A 14,898-nucleotide genomic window follows, 5' to 3' on the forward strand; every position below is an offset into this window, starting at 1 on the left:
TACATACATTAATAATGAGGATGTTAAAAAATATCAGGCCAAGGACTGATGTTCATCGTTATTTTCCTAAGCTTAAATTGGCTGAATGTAACTTTTTATATAAGTTAAAATAGCATTATTTTATATAAGAATATTTCTATAAATAAATATTTTATAATTTAGAATATATTATATTAAAGTATATTTAGAATATACTTTACAAATTATATTTATAAAATTATGTAATTTAATAAATATATAATATAGAACATAATTAATATACTTATATTATGCTTCCTAGTAGCATAATTTTAATAGTACTTTTTCATTAATAATACTCTGTAGGACCAAATGAAAATGTTTTCATTATGAAGTGGAAAGAAGAGTTTGGGATGAGGGGCTCAGGAACTAGAAACTTGAAATACTTAAAATATCAGCTTTCCCTAACCTAACCACCTCATCCTATGCGGGGGCCTTCAGCCTTAGAACAAACTGGACAAGTAGAGTATTGAGCCTAAATGGAGGTACCTTAGCCCATGACTCCAGTTAACAGCTGGGGGGAGTGTGGGTATACAAATATTCAGGTTTTGTCTACAAGAAATCCCTCTTGAAATGCAAACTGTTCCTGGAAAGAGTAATCACTTAACTAACATCACTTGTGTAGCATGTTAAGACATTTATCCTCAGATCATACCTGGGGGTAAAAATTGTGTTAACCTTAAAGTACAAAATGTTGTTTCTCTGTAATACCTTGTTCAGAGACTCGCTTCTGCCTCCCCATTGAATTCGGGGCGCCTCGTCACACATACTCTCAAACAAGTCCTTTCCACCTCCCTGACACCCAGGGCATCCGCTGCCATATGTTGATTTCTTTCTGCCCCCTCTGGGGTTGCGTGATGCCGGATATCTCCATGTAGCCTGGCTACTCTGGCTAATGAAGCTATTGGTACCCATGACGTCAAGGATGCTCTGTGATGCCACTGTGTCCTCTGTCAAAGGTGCCAGCTACTGCCACTGGCACCATCAAGTAAAACCACATCTGGATCTTTGCTGGTGCTGCTGCCACAGAGGATGGGAGATGGGTTTGGCCCCCTTCTCGTACCCTCCTCTCACCAACCCCCCAAGCAAATTCTTATCAGTTTAGTTCATTTCTGTGCCAAGATAGGGAGTCAGAGAACAATCTCTCCTGGTGGTTACTTTTCACTTCTTATCCTTATTCCTAAGCATTGTCTTGGGGCCTGGGCTGGGGCCCCCATCTGGGAAGTAGGCACTTTGTTATACATAGTTGCTCCCCTCCTCCAGTGGCTGAGATGTTGTGACTGGGTCAAATTTTGGTCTCTTTGGTTGAGTGATTTCCCAAATGCTCCTCTCTCCTCCTCTAGTCGCAGATTATGAGGGTCAGTTTTGGGTGTGTATCCACGGCCTCATTGCACTCAGAGAAACTGATCAGAGTGTCTGTGGACAGTAAGACCTGGACAGGCATAGTTGAGAGGGGCAGACATAAGTGGAATCAGGTAAGAGTGGGGACAGGAGTTGTCCCTTCCTCCAAGGAAGAAAGCTTGAATGGAGGTGACTCTACATTCCTCATGGGGTAGGAAGAGGAAGAGCCTCCTGATAAAGGGAGGAGGATTCAGAAAGGAGTGTGAGAAAACAGAGGCTTGTATGACCAACTTCATAGAATTATTCGTGACCCCTGGATTATTATTCTTGTTAAAGATTTAAAATACATGAATAAAATAAGTAGTGGGTAAAATCTGTAGAAAGAGCATGCCTATCAAATAAACAGCTGTTTCTGTGATGGTAGAACAGACTTTTGTTTTGTTCTCATATTTGGCTGCACCCATTATAGAGAATGATACCGTCTAGCACAGGGACCCATAAGGTCCTGCAAATTAGCACATATTCTTTTGGTCTACATTTCAATGATGCCATAATTACCTTAATTAAGTTCTCTTTCTCTCCTCTCTACATGTTGTCTGTTATAAAAGTCCCATCAAAAGAGATTGTGTTTTGAGCAAAGGTGTGCTAAATCATTGCTTCTTTTGTTTAATGTCATTTTTTTAAAGCTGTAGGTCCTTATTTGTAAGAAAGCATAGTTTTCTTTATCTTATCCTTTATGTAGTTTGAGTAAAATGAGAATGTTTTCTTATTCATCATGTGTTTTTTTTGGAAATAATGTCTAATGTTTTGATTCATTTATTTCTCCCCTGATGGACATGAGTTTGAGCAACTCTGAGAGGCAGTAAAGGACAGGGAAGCTTGGTGTGCTGTAGTCCATGGGGTCACAAAGAGTCAGACACGACTTAATGACTGAACACAATAACGGAGGCCTTAAACACTTGTTTAGTAAACTGGTCTCTTAATAATAATCCTGCCTATCCTTTTGACTCAAGGGAGCCTCCTACCTGTTTCCAATACCCAGTTTACTGGATTTCTTACTGTTTAATTATGTTCCCATGTGGCCACTTCTACTATTTTCTTAAGCTTGTGAAATTTACTATGGAATTTTTTTTTCCATCTTACCGATTTCTTGTCTCATGGTTAAACATTTTATTGATGTTTGCAATTACAGTGGCACAATGCTACAGTATCCTCAGGGCAATTTGTGCTTGCTCTTTCCCTAAATCTTTTCTAATCTTGTGGTTTTTTTTTTTTAATTACAAATTTCAAGAAATTTCTGCCTTAATGTCAACCTAAACCAGGTGAAGTTGCTAATTGAAGAACAATACAGCTATATAAAAGGATTACCTTTTTTCCAGAGACACTTCTAAAGGAGTGAAAAATGACAAACTCAGCTGAGGCATAACTGAGAACATATTATAAAGAGAGGAAAGCAGAGAGTATTGCTAGTGAGGAATACCACATGTATAATGATGGAAATTATATAGGTTTCAAAAGGAAAAGAGATGGATTAAAATGTGTACAATAGTAATAGAATTAATTTTGCTCTCATCGTTAGAAGTAAGAGAGGGCAATAACCCTCCATGCAGTCTGTGAGGAAAGCTTCACTGAATTTCACGGCTATAAGACTGATGTCTTGATAGTTTTCCTGTTTCAAGTAGCTTGCCATGTGTGTTTGTTTCATAACAATCATAGCTGGCTGTTGGAAAGAACCCCAAGCCATCTTGTCTCTCAGGTTGGTGACAGTTTCATAGTTTATATTAATGATGGCGCTGAGGATGAATATATTTCAATAGCATTAAATCTCAATGAAAAGTTTTTAATGGGCTGAGTAGCTCAGAAAGCATTCCTAAGACCTCCGGTTAGTTTTGTTGACTTTTTACACATCAATTATTAATACTTGTAATGAAACAATAATGCGGTTATGCATTGGAAGAGCCCTTTTCACTACTGAGGACACCAAGTACTTTATGAGCTGCCAAGAGCCAATTTCTGCTCTCGATGCATATATAGTTATCTAGCATGAGCCAGCCGGAAGCATAAATATCATTTATGCCTCAATTTCAGACAAGGAGCCTTTGGCATTACCTTAAACACGTACTCAGAATCCAACACTACTTCCCACCTCCGGTACCACCTCCTGATTCCTAACCAACTTTACCTCCTCCCTCAATCATTTTAATGGATCTCTCTATTTGTTGTCCCTCTGGACTTTGTTCCTCAGCACTTGCTACAGTGATCCAGGCTGAAATGTCAGGGCATGCCTTGCTCATTGACTCTGAACATGTCAGTGGCTCCCCAACACATTCAGGGTAAAAGCCAAAGTCCTTACAGTGGCCGACAGGGTCCTGAGGATCTGGCCTCTCTTTATGGCTCTGATCTTATCACCTTCAGCTCTTCCCTTGTTGCTTGGCTTTGGCCACACTTTGCTCCTGGCTGATCCCTGGACACATTTCTTCTGTTGCCCAAGGGCTGTGGCTCCCTCTGCCTGGAATGCTCTTTGCCCAGAGAGCTGTTACCTCTCTCCTTCACTTCTATCAGGAGCATGTTAATTAGGGTTCTGTTTGCAACTACAGCAAAGAAACCTTCAATTTACAGTGCCTTTACCAAAGCAGAAGTCCTGAAACATCTGAAAATGGTGCCTGGATGGCAGGTGACTTTCCTCTAAGTGGCAACTCTGGGGTGTGGGCTCCTTCCCTGTGTGACTTTACAGTCTCTTTGGCCAGGCCCCTGAGGCCTCTGTTTCTCCATAGTGGAAGGAAAATCCGACAGTGGACATGGCAAACATCACCGGTATTCAGCTTCTCTTGAGAGAACAGCTAGTGACAGGGCCACACTGGATTCAAGGGGAGCTGCGATGATAATCGCTTGCTCTGTAGCATGTCCCAGCAAGACTCTAACACAGTGAACATGGAGTAAGGACTCCTTGGGCAGCTAGATGTTTCTGCCACAGACCGCCCTCCGGCCACCAAAGATCTGTGTTACCTTCTCTCTATTTGAGCCCCACTGGGCTCAAAAACAGGCCTCCCAGGTAGCTTACTGGGTAAAGAATCCAACTGCAGCACAGAAGACCCAGGAGTCATGGGTTCAATCCCCAGGTCAGGGAGATCACCTGGAGGAGGACATGGCAACCCGCTCCAGTATTCTTGCCTGGAGAATCCATGCATGGACAAAGGAGTCTGGCGGGCTACAGTCCATAGGATTGCAAAGAGTTGGATGTGACTGAGCATACACACATGCACACGTAGGCTCAAAAATGCATTTTTGAAATGAATTTTACCCATTTATAATAGCAATAATCACATCTTGGATAAACTTGCTTGGCTATGATACTGCCACTACACAAAGCTAAAATATATGTGTTGTGAAAGAAAGTGAAGTCACTCAGTCATGTCTGACTCTCTGTGACCCCGTGGACAGTAGCCTACCAGGATCCTCTGTCCATGGGATTCTCCAGGCAAGAATACTGGAGTGGGATGCCATTCCCTTCTTCAGGGGATCTTCCTGAACTAGGAATCGAACTCAGGTCTCCCACGTTGCAGGCAGATGCTTTACCCTCTGAGCCAGCAGGGAAAGGAATAATATGTATATTAGTGTAGCTACTAGAAAATTAAAAATAACATATATGTCTCATTTCTCTTGGACAGCCCTGTTCTAAAGCTTTAGAATCTTGTGTATCAGTTGGCAGAGAGGGAAAGAGACAGTGGAGGAGCCACTCCAGATTCATAAAATCTCAGCTTAGAGGTGAGACAAAGCTCACTTCCTCAAATTCCACTGATGAGAATTAGTTACATGGCTGTGTCCGGTTTTGAGAGGACCTGCAAAATGTCATCCTGGCTCAGAGATCACCTCGTACAACAGTTCTACTCTAATACGGAGAATGCAAATGCTTGTGGACAGCCAGCCCTCTGTGACACAGGGTCTTTGCTCAGACATTGCCTCCTTGATGAAGTCTTCCCTGACCACGATAACCACCTACATGTCACTCCCAGCATTCCCTATCTTTCTTCCCTGTTTTTATTTTTCTCTGGAACATTTCACAGATGGACATGTCATATATTTTGTTTCCTTTTCATTTTCTTCCTTTCTCACTATGTGTCAACTTCCGGAAATAATTAAAAAACTTTGATGTGGCAAAATACATACAACATAAAATTTATTATCTTAACCATTTTAAGTAAACCCATTCAGTGGTCATTAAGAACATTCATATTTTTATGCTACCACCGCCACCACCTATATCCAGAACTCTAAATCTTGCAAAACTGAAACTCTATACCCATTAAACGATAGCTTCCTGTTCCCCTCTTCTTCTGTCTCTTAGCAACCACTGTTCTACTTTCTGTCTCTATGATTTTGACTACTGTAAGTTTCTCATATAAGTGGAATCATACAACATTTGTCTTTTTGTGATTGACATATTTTATGGAGCAAAATGTCCTTAAGGTTCATCCATATTGAGGCATATGTCAGAATTTTCTGTTTTTAAGGCTAAATAATATTCCAATACATGCATATATCACATTTTGCTTATTCAGTTATCTATGGGAGGGACTGGGGGCAAGAGAAGAAGGAGACGACCGAGGAAGAGATGGCTGGATGGCATCACTGACTCGCACACGACTGAGTGAATGAACTGAACTGAACTGAATTGATGGTCTGAATGACTTTTAATTTTCAGTTCATCTCCGACTCTTTGCGACCCCATGAATTGCAGCATGCCAGGCCTCCCTGTCCATCACCAGCTCCCGGAGTTCACCCAAACTCATGTCCATAGAGTCGGTGATGCCATCCAGCCATCTCATCCTCTGTTGTCCCCTTCTCCTCTTGCCCTCAATCCCTCCCAGAATCAAAGTCTTTTCTAATGAGTCGACTCTTTGCATGAGGTGGCCAAAATATTGGAGTTTCAGCTTTAGCCTCAGTCCTTCCAATGTACACCCAGGGTTGATCTCCTTCAGAATGGATTGGTTGGATCTCCTTGCAGTCCAGGGGACTCTCAAGAGTCTTCTCCAACACCACAGTTCAAAAGCATCAATCCTTTGGCGCTCAGCTTTCTTCACAGTCCAGCTCTCGCATCCATACATGACCACTGGAAAAACCATAGCCTTGACTAGACGGACCTTTGTTGGCAAAGTAATGTCTCTGCTTTTGAATATGCTATCTAGGTTGGTCATAACTTTTCTTCCAAGGAGTAAGCATCTTTTAATTTCATGGCTGCAGTCACCATCTGCAGTGATTTTGGAGCCCAGAAAAATAGTCTGACACTGTTTCCACTGTTTCCCCATCTATTTGCCATGAAGTGATGGGACCAGAAGCTATGATCTTAGTTCTCTGAATGTTGAGCTTTAAGCCAACTTTTTCGCTCTCCTCTTTCACTTTCATCAAGAAGCTCTTTAGTTCCTCTTCACTGTCTGCCATAAGGGTGGTGTCATCTGCATATCTGAGGTTATTGATAGTTATCCCAGCGATCTTGATTCCAGCTTGTGCTTCTTCCAGCCCAGCATTTTAATTTTAGCTATTGTGAATAATGCTTCTATGACTATTAGTATACATATATCCCTGAGGTTCTATATAACCCACAGAGATGCTGATTTCAATCCATTTGAATCTGTACCCAAAAGTGGAATTGCTTTATTATATGATAGTTCTGTTTTGAATGTTTTGAGGAACGTCCATACTCTTTTTCACAGTGACTGCACCATTTTACATTCTCAGCAATGCTCAAGGTTCCATTTTTCCACCTCTTAGACAACATTTGTTGTTCCTGTTTTTATTTTAAATTTTATATTCGCCATCCCAATGTGTGTGAGGTAGTATCTCACTGTGATTTTGATTTGCATTTCTCTAATGCTTAGTTATATTGAACATCTTTTCATGTGTTTTTGGCCATTTGTATGTCTTCTTTGGAAAAATGTTTGCTAATGTCTGGAGATATTCATTTTCTTCTGTGGATTCAGTGCTATGTTACTAGTACATGGAACTGTGCTGTCCTATTCCAGATACTGAAGTGTTGTATGCTGACCAAATTAATGATTGAACCTTACTGGCCTGCTAGGCCATAGGTAACAATCTAGGTACTTGAGATGACATAGTTCAGAACCCATTAGTACTGTCAAGATAAATGATATATTCTGTTTGTAGATATGATCAGACTAGCGTTAGACATAGTGGTGATATCAACCTAACATCAGAGATTTTTAACTTGAGCAGAAATTTGCTATCCTGGTGTTTTCTTTTCTCAGCACCTATTGATTTTTTTGTTGTTAATTTTAATTTTTTTATTAGTGGCTAAAAAAATCTAGATATGTTTATATATTTTTTAATCAAGATTTTATTTTTTCTTCTGTTTTTTAAGTCATATAACCTACTTGTACTCTTTATTTAATTTGTATCATATCAGCATACCAGTAATAGTAACTATAATGATTAAAATACATAATTTATGGGATTAAAAAGAAGACAAATTAATTCTGGATAACAAATCTATGTAAGCCAGGAGGGAGGTTATCAGTTAAGTTTCTAAACCCCTTGAATTATTTGGAGGGAGTTAAAATATTAACTATAGACTTTGTTAGTTATTATAAATGCAAAATATTATTTTAAAGATAATCAGTAAAGAGTAGACAGAGAATCCGTAATCTTCAACCAGCAGAAGGAAAAAAAATCAAATAGAAAGCAAGTCACAATTCCACATCTAGATGTATAACAAAAATAGTTGAAAGCCGAGACTTAAGCAGATATTTGCACACAAATTTTTACTGCATAGTTATTTAGAATATAGAAAAGGTAGAAACAACCTAAATGTTCTTCAACAAGTGGATGGATAAGCAAATTATGGTACATACATACAATGGAATATTATTCAACCGTAAAAGGAATTAAGTTCCACTATGTGCTACAACTTGAATGTATCTTGGCATTTTTACACTATGTGAAATAAGCCAGATACAAAAGGACAAGGATTATATGAGTGCATTTGTGTGAAATACCAAACATAGGTAAATTCATAGAGACAGAAGTAGATTAATGTTACCAGGGGCTGGGGAATGTGAAGAATGAGAGACTTATTACTTAATTGTTACAGAATTCGTTTGGGCTGATGAAAAAGTTTTGGAAATAGATAGTGGTATTGGTTGTACAGGGGCTTCTCTGGTAGCTCAGCCAATAAAGAATTTGCTTGAGATGCAGGAGACCCCGGTTTGATTCCTGGGTCAGGAAGTTCCCCTGCAGAAGGGATAGGCAACCCACTCCAGTATTCTTGGGCTTCCCTGGTGGCTCAGATGGTAAAGAATCTGCCTGCACTGTGGGAGACCTGGGTTTGATCCTTGGGTTGGAAAGATCCCCTGGAGGAGGGCATGGCAACCCTCTTCAGTATTCTTACCTGGAGAATCCCCAGAGAGAGGGGAGCCTGGCTGGCTACAGTCCATGGGGTCACAAAGAGTTGGATGTGACTGAGCGACTTTCACTTTCACTTTCAATTAATGATCTAAAAAAACCCCTGGGAAACTAGAAATAGCACACTTTTTCAGTATAATTAAGGGAGTCTGAAGAACCTGCAAATAATATCATATTTAGTAGTGAAATACTGGATATCTTTCCTATAAGATTAGGAACAGACAGGAGTACATGCTTTCACTGCTTTTATTCAACATTTTCCTGGAGATCATAGCTGTTGGAACAGGCAAGAAAAACCAATAACAGGTATATAGATTGGAAGGAAAGATGTAAAGCTTTTTATTTGTAGAAGATATGGTAGTATATGTAAAAAACCCCAATAAATCTGTGAAAAAACTGCTAGAACTAGTAAGTGAATTTAGCCAGATAACATAAGTTCAATATGCAAAACTTTATTGGAGCTTTTAATACTAACAACAAACAATTGGAAAATCAAATTAAAACACATACTATTTTATAGCATAAAAATAAAATACCTTAAAGTAAATTTAGCAAAATATATTGAATAGCTGCATGTAGAACATTACCATATATTGCTGAGGAAAATTAAAACAGATCTAAACAAATAGGAATGTACATATTAGGTTCATGGATTGAAGGCACCAATGCTATTAAAATTTCATAATTCCCTGACTTGTTCTATTGATTTAGCATAATATCCCTTGTGCTCAGTCGTGTCCAACTACAACCCCATTGACTGAGCCTGCCAGGCTCCTCTGTCCATGGGATTTTCCAGGCAGGTTTACTGGAGTGGGTTGCCATATCCTACTCCAGAGAATCTTCCTGACCCAGGGATTGAACCTCTATCTCCTGTGTTTTCCGCCTTGGCAGGTGGATTCTTTACCACTGAGCCACCTGGGAAGCCACTGATTTAACATAGTCTCAGTCAAAATTCCTATAGCCTTTCTTTCATAGATATTGGCAAATTTATATGGAAATACAGAAGATCAAGAATATTTAATACAATTTGAAAAATAAGAATCAAGTTAGAAAACTTATGCTATCTAATTTCAAAGTGTCATAAAGTTACAGGAGTTAAGGTAATGAATTTTAGCATAAGTGTAGACATACAGATCAATGGAATAGAATAGTGAGTCCAGAAAAAAAGGTACACATTAATTGATTTTTGATAAGATTTCAAGGTAATTCAGAGAATCAAAAAGTAATATTCTAACAAAGTATGTTGTGATAACTGGATATCCACCTGGAAAAAATGACCCGGCATGTACTTCACACTCTACACAAAGATCATTTTGAAATGGATCACAGACCTAAATGCAAAAGCCAAAACTGTAAGACTTTAGAACAAAGTCTAAGGGACAATCTATGTAACTTTGGAGTAGACTATAGTTTTTTAGATAAAACAAATTTAAAATCTTTACGAAGGATAAATTAGACTTCATCAAAATTAAGACCTTTTGTTCTTTAAGATGAGAGGAAAAGGAAATGAGAGGTGTGCCACAGACTAAAAGAAATTATTCTCCTTACATATATATTAAAAAGTGCTTTCATCCTTTTTCTGAATTTTTTTTGGCATCCAGAATACATAAAGAATTCTCACAACGCAAAAACCGGAAAATAATCAACCCAATAATAAATGAGCAAAATATTTGAACAGATACTTGGCAAAAAAAGAAATACAAAGGGCCAATAAACACATAAAAAGATGCTCAGCATTATTAGTTAGTAGAATAATGCAGACTGAAACAGTGATATACCACTAGTGACCCCCTAGAATGCTTAAAAAAATGAAAAAGTTTAATAATATCAAGTGTGGGCAAAGACGTGGAGCATCTGTAACTCATACCTTGCTGGAAGGAATATAAAATGGTACACATACTTTGGAAAACAGTGTTGTAGTTTAAGTTAAACATGCAGTTATATTATCCAGCAATTCCACGTGTGAACATTACCTGAGATAAATGAAAATATATGTCAACACAAAGCCTTAATCATGAGCTCAAAGCAACTTTTTTTCATAATAGCAGCAAACTGGAAATAACTCCACGGTCCATCAAGAAGTGAATGAATACACAAACTGCAAGATAGATGGCTGTAAGCAAAATATTGCTCAGTGATAAAGAGAAAGGAACACAGCGTGGAAGAATCTCAGAAATACTATATGCAGGAAAGAAGCCAAAGAAGAGGACATTCTGTGTGATTCTGTTTACTTGATATTCTAGAAAATGTAAAACGTATTCCCTGGTGATTCAGTGGTTAAGACAACACACTTCCAATGCAGGGGCCTGGGTTCCATCCGTGGTCAGGGAACTAAGATCCTATATGCCCTGTGTTGCAGCCAAAACAGAAAAAAAGTAACCTACTGGGACAGAAAGCAAATAAGTGTCTCCCTAGGACTGGGAGTGAAATGGGGTTGACCGTAAAGAACCACAACAATTTTGGATGAGGAACTGTTCTATATCTGAGTTATGGTAGTGGTTACAAATTGTGGTAGTTATAAATGGTCAAAACTTTTAATGGAGTACTTAAAATAAATGTAGTTTATCGTGTAAATTATGCTTCAATAAACTTGATTAAAAAGATAGCAAATAAATCAATGTCAGATCTCAACTTAGTTTAACATGGCTGTTCTGTACCACCGGTGGAGTATATTTCTGGAAACAGCTTCTAATTTGGGTGCTACAGACAGGAAGGTTTTGAAATTACTGGCAGAGCTGCTCTGTTCCAGAAGTTTCTCTGATTGCTCTTTTCATTGACATCTGTTCTTATTTCAGTGAGTGTAATAGCTCCCAAATTATCTGATGACATTAATTGGAATTTTATAATAGTTCTCTCCAGCCTCTGATTTACCTCCATTTCCTCTGTGGCCATAAAGTTAAGTACAAAAAGTAGAACACTAACTGTTAAAATTTTTGTTTTCCCTTTTTTCCACTTTCCTGCTATCTAAGACCTGGCTTTGAGATTAATGGTGAAGGATTTCCATATTGTCTTAGATAATATCTTGACTTGGAATGTAATGATTGTTTCTAGAGTCAAATTATAAACCAAATATAAAGTTTTAGAAGAACTAGAGGACACTAGAAAGCTAGAAAAGCAATTGTCCTATCACTGCATTATTATCTTTCAGAATTAATGATGATTTTTACATGTTTATGGGCTTCTCTTGTAGCTCACTCAGTAAAGAATCTGCCCTGCAGTGCAGGAGACCAGGGTTCGATCCCTGGGTTGGGAAGATCCCCTGGAGAAGGAAATGGCAACCCACTCCAGTATCCTTGCCTGGAAAATCTCATGGACAGAGGAGCCTGGTGGGCTGCAGTCCATGGGTTCGTAAAGAGTCGGGCATGACTGAGTGACTAACACTTACACTTACTTACATGTTTATATGAACTGCTCTGGTTCTGACTTTTTCTTTTATTCTCCATCATTTCACAAATCATGTCTTTCTAAAAGGGGCTTCCCTGGTGGCTCAGACAGTAAAGAATCTACCTGCAAATCAGGATACCTGGATTTGATCCCTGGGTTGGGAAGATCCCCTGGAGAAGGAAATGACAACCCATTCCAGTATCCTTGCCTGGAGAATTCCATGGACAGAGGAGCCTAGAGGGCTACAGTCCAGAGGGTTACAAAGAGTTGGACATGACTTAAAGATCCTGCCAAAATTAATCATGAGATTATTTTCTTCCATTTAAGTTTACTTACATTCTGTTAAATAGGGGAACATTTTTAGTTTTCACATTTCATTTCAGTTCTGCTGAGAATTATCAAGTCCCTGCTATTTGCAGTGTGCTGATCCTGGAACTCGGAGAAGGCAATGGCACCCCACTCCAGTACTCTTGCCTGGAAAATCCCGTGGACAGAGTAGCCTGGAAGGCTGCAGTCCATGGGATCGCTGAGGGTCGGACATGACTGAGCGACTTCACTTTCACTTTTCATTTTCCTGCATTGGAGAAGGAAATGGCAACCCACTCCAGTGTTCTTGCCTGGAGAATCCCAGGGACGGGGGAGCCTGGTGGGCTGCCGTCTATGGGGTCGCACAGAGTCGGACACGACTGCAGTGACTTCGCAGCAGCAGTAGATCCTGGAACTGGGAAAATAACAGTGATAACTGGACCTGTCCTCACAGTGAGAGAGACACATACAGAAGTAGTTTGATAAAATGCAGTTCCCTGTCACAGAAGCGCATTTAAAAGGCTGGGAGAACCAGTGGAAAGAACAATTGATTCTGCCTTTTGAGACAGTATTAGACGGAACAAGTTGCTGTCAAAGGTTGAATTATCTAGATGTGAAAGCAAAAGAAGAGCTGCTTAGAGGAAAGTGGTGTAAGAAAAGAATCAGGGTGTTTTTTCCTCCCATTGTTGGGGAAAGTGGAATCAAGGAATAAGTTATTCTGATGAACTTTCTGTGATATTTCAAATTGCTGTCTAACTTTTCACGAATATTTCACAGACATTTCATCAAGTTAAATCCTCCAAATTGACTACACCGTAGAATGGAGGCAAGAGGATTACATAGCCAGTGGGGTGGGCTTTCCGAACCTCTGAGATAAAGGCACGTGGACGTGTCACTGGTGTAACTGTCAATCATCATGGACACATTCATGGGAAAAATGTAGAGTCTTGGATTTTGAACATCTAGACAGTAATTTAAAGCACTGTCAAAATCCTAATAAAAGCAAACATTTTATCTTATAGGGAAAGGGAAAAAAGTACACACAAGATAAATGTTAATAGACACAGTATAAGTAACATCCCTGGTGTTAAGTTTACTCTTTTCTTCAATACTCAATGGACCTCTGTACTCTTCCTTCTCAAAGAAGAAGTTCATGGTCCTTTGTGAAGGATGATTTACATTCAGAATGCTAATATATATTAGTATAAGGAGTGTATGCTAAAATACTCAGTATAAGGGTAGCACCAGACTGGGCCAGCCATTCCATACCTGACTATATACCTAAAAGGACAAGCCACATCCTAATGTAGCATCTTAGAACTACAACAGTTTATTATTTCTTAGCTTTGGTTTGCATTCAGGCTGGGCACACCTGCACTTTTCCTCTGCTTCCTTTGAACATATTTGAGGTAATTCATGTGACTGAATCCAGCTAGGAGCTCAACTCGAGGAGGAGGCCTTTTGTCTCAGGGCCACTTTCCAGCATCATTCAGTGTTTAGCTTGGACCTCCTTACATCACAGCGGCTGGTTCATCCCTCCAGCCACTCCCTAAACTGTAAAGACGCATTTTTCATGAGACATGCCCATCCCTTAAGTTCTCTCTTGCCCCCCTGCGTACCTTCTGCTTTTTGAAGTCCCTCCCATCTTATAATGTCCGTCTCTACTACCACTTTAGTAATGAAACCCATATGACAATTTTCTTTTCCACTTGCTGTATCCATACCTTCTTTTTATTTTTTAAATAATTTTATGCATATATTTTTGGCTCTGCTGGGTCTTTGCTGCTGCAGGGCTTTTCTTTGGCTGTGACGAGTGGGGGCTACTCTCTGGTTGCAACGCCTGGGCTTATCCTTCCAGTGGCTTCTCGTTGCTGAGCAGGGGCTCTCGGGTGCTTGGACTTCAGTGGTCGTGCTGTGTGGGCTTAGTAGTTGGAGATCCCAGGCTCAGTCGTTGTGGCACATGGGCTTAGTTGCTTGTGGCATGGGGGCTCTCCCCAGATCAGGGATTGAGCCTGTGTCCCTGGCATTGGCAGGTGGATTCTTTACCACGGAGCCGCCAGGGAAGCCCTCCGTACCTTCTGATGACATCACACCGGCTGTTTCCAAGTTCTCACAGAATGCTGTCTGTTGTTCTTTCTTGTGTTTTGACTTCCCTGGTGGCTCAGGCGGTAAAGCATCTGCCTACAATGCAGGAGACCCAGGTTCGATCCCTGGGTCGGGAAGATCCCCAGGAGTAGGAAATGGCAACCCACTCCAGTATTCTTGCCTGGAAAATCCCATGGATGGAGGAGCCTGGTTGGCTACTGTCCATGGGGTTGCAAAGAGTCGGACACAACCAAGCGACTTCACTTCAGTTCAGCTGTTCAGTTGATCTGAGAAAAGCTTGTCCTGCCCATGGGAACTTATTCCATGGACCTACCTTTGTAAGCTCCT

General features: G+C 39.9%; 1 non-coding gene across 1 annotated transcript; it reads left to right on the plus strand.

The window, feature by feature from the left end:
* Positions 1 to 14,615: 14,615 nt before the first annotated feature.
* Positions 14,616 to 14,687, plus strand: TRNAC-ACA (transfer RNA cysteine (anticodon ACA)). Its single transcript has one exon. It is a non-coding gene; the product is annotated as a tRNA-Cys (tRNA).
* Positions 14,688 to 14,898: the final 211 nt, after the last annotated feature.

Source organism: Budorcas taxicolor, chromosome 5, assembly GCF_023091745.1.
Source record: "Budorcas taxicolor isolate Tak-1 chromosome 5, Takin1.1, whole genome shotgun sequence".
Lineage (NCBI taxonomy): Eukaryota > Metazoa > Chordata > Mammalia > Artiodactyla > Bovidae > Budorcas > Budorcas taxicolor.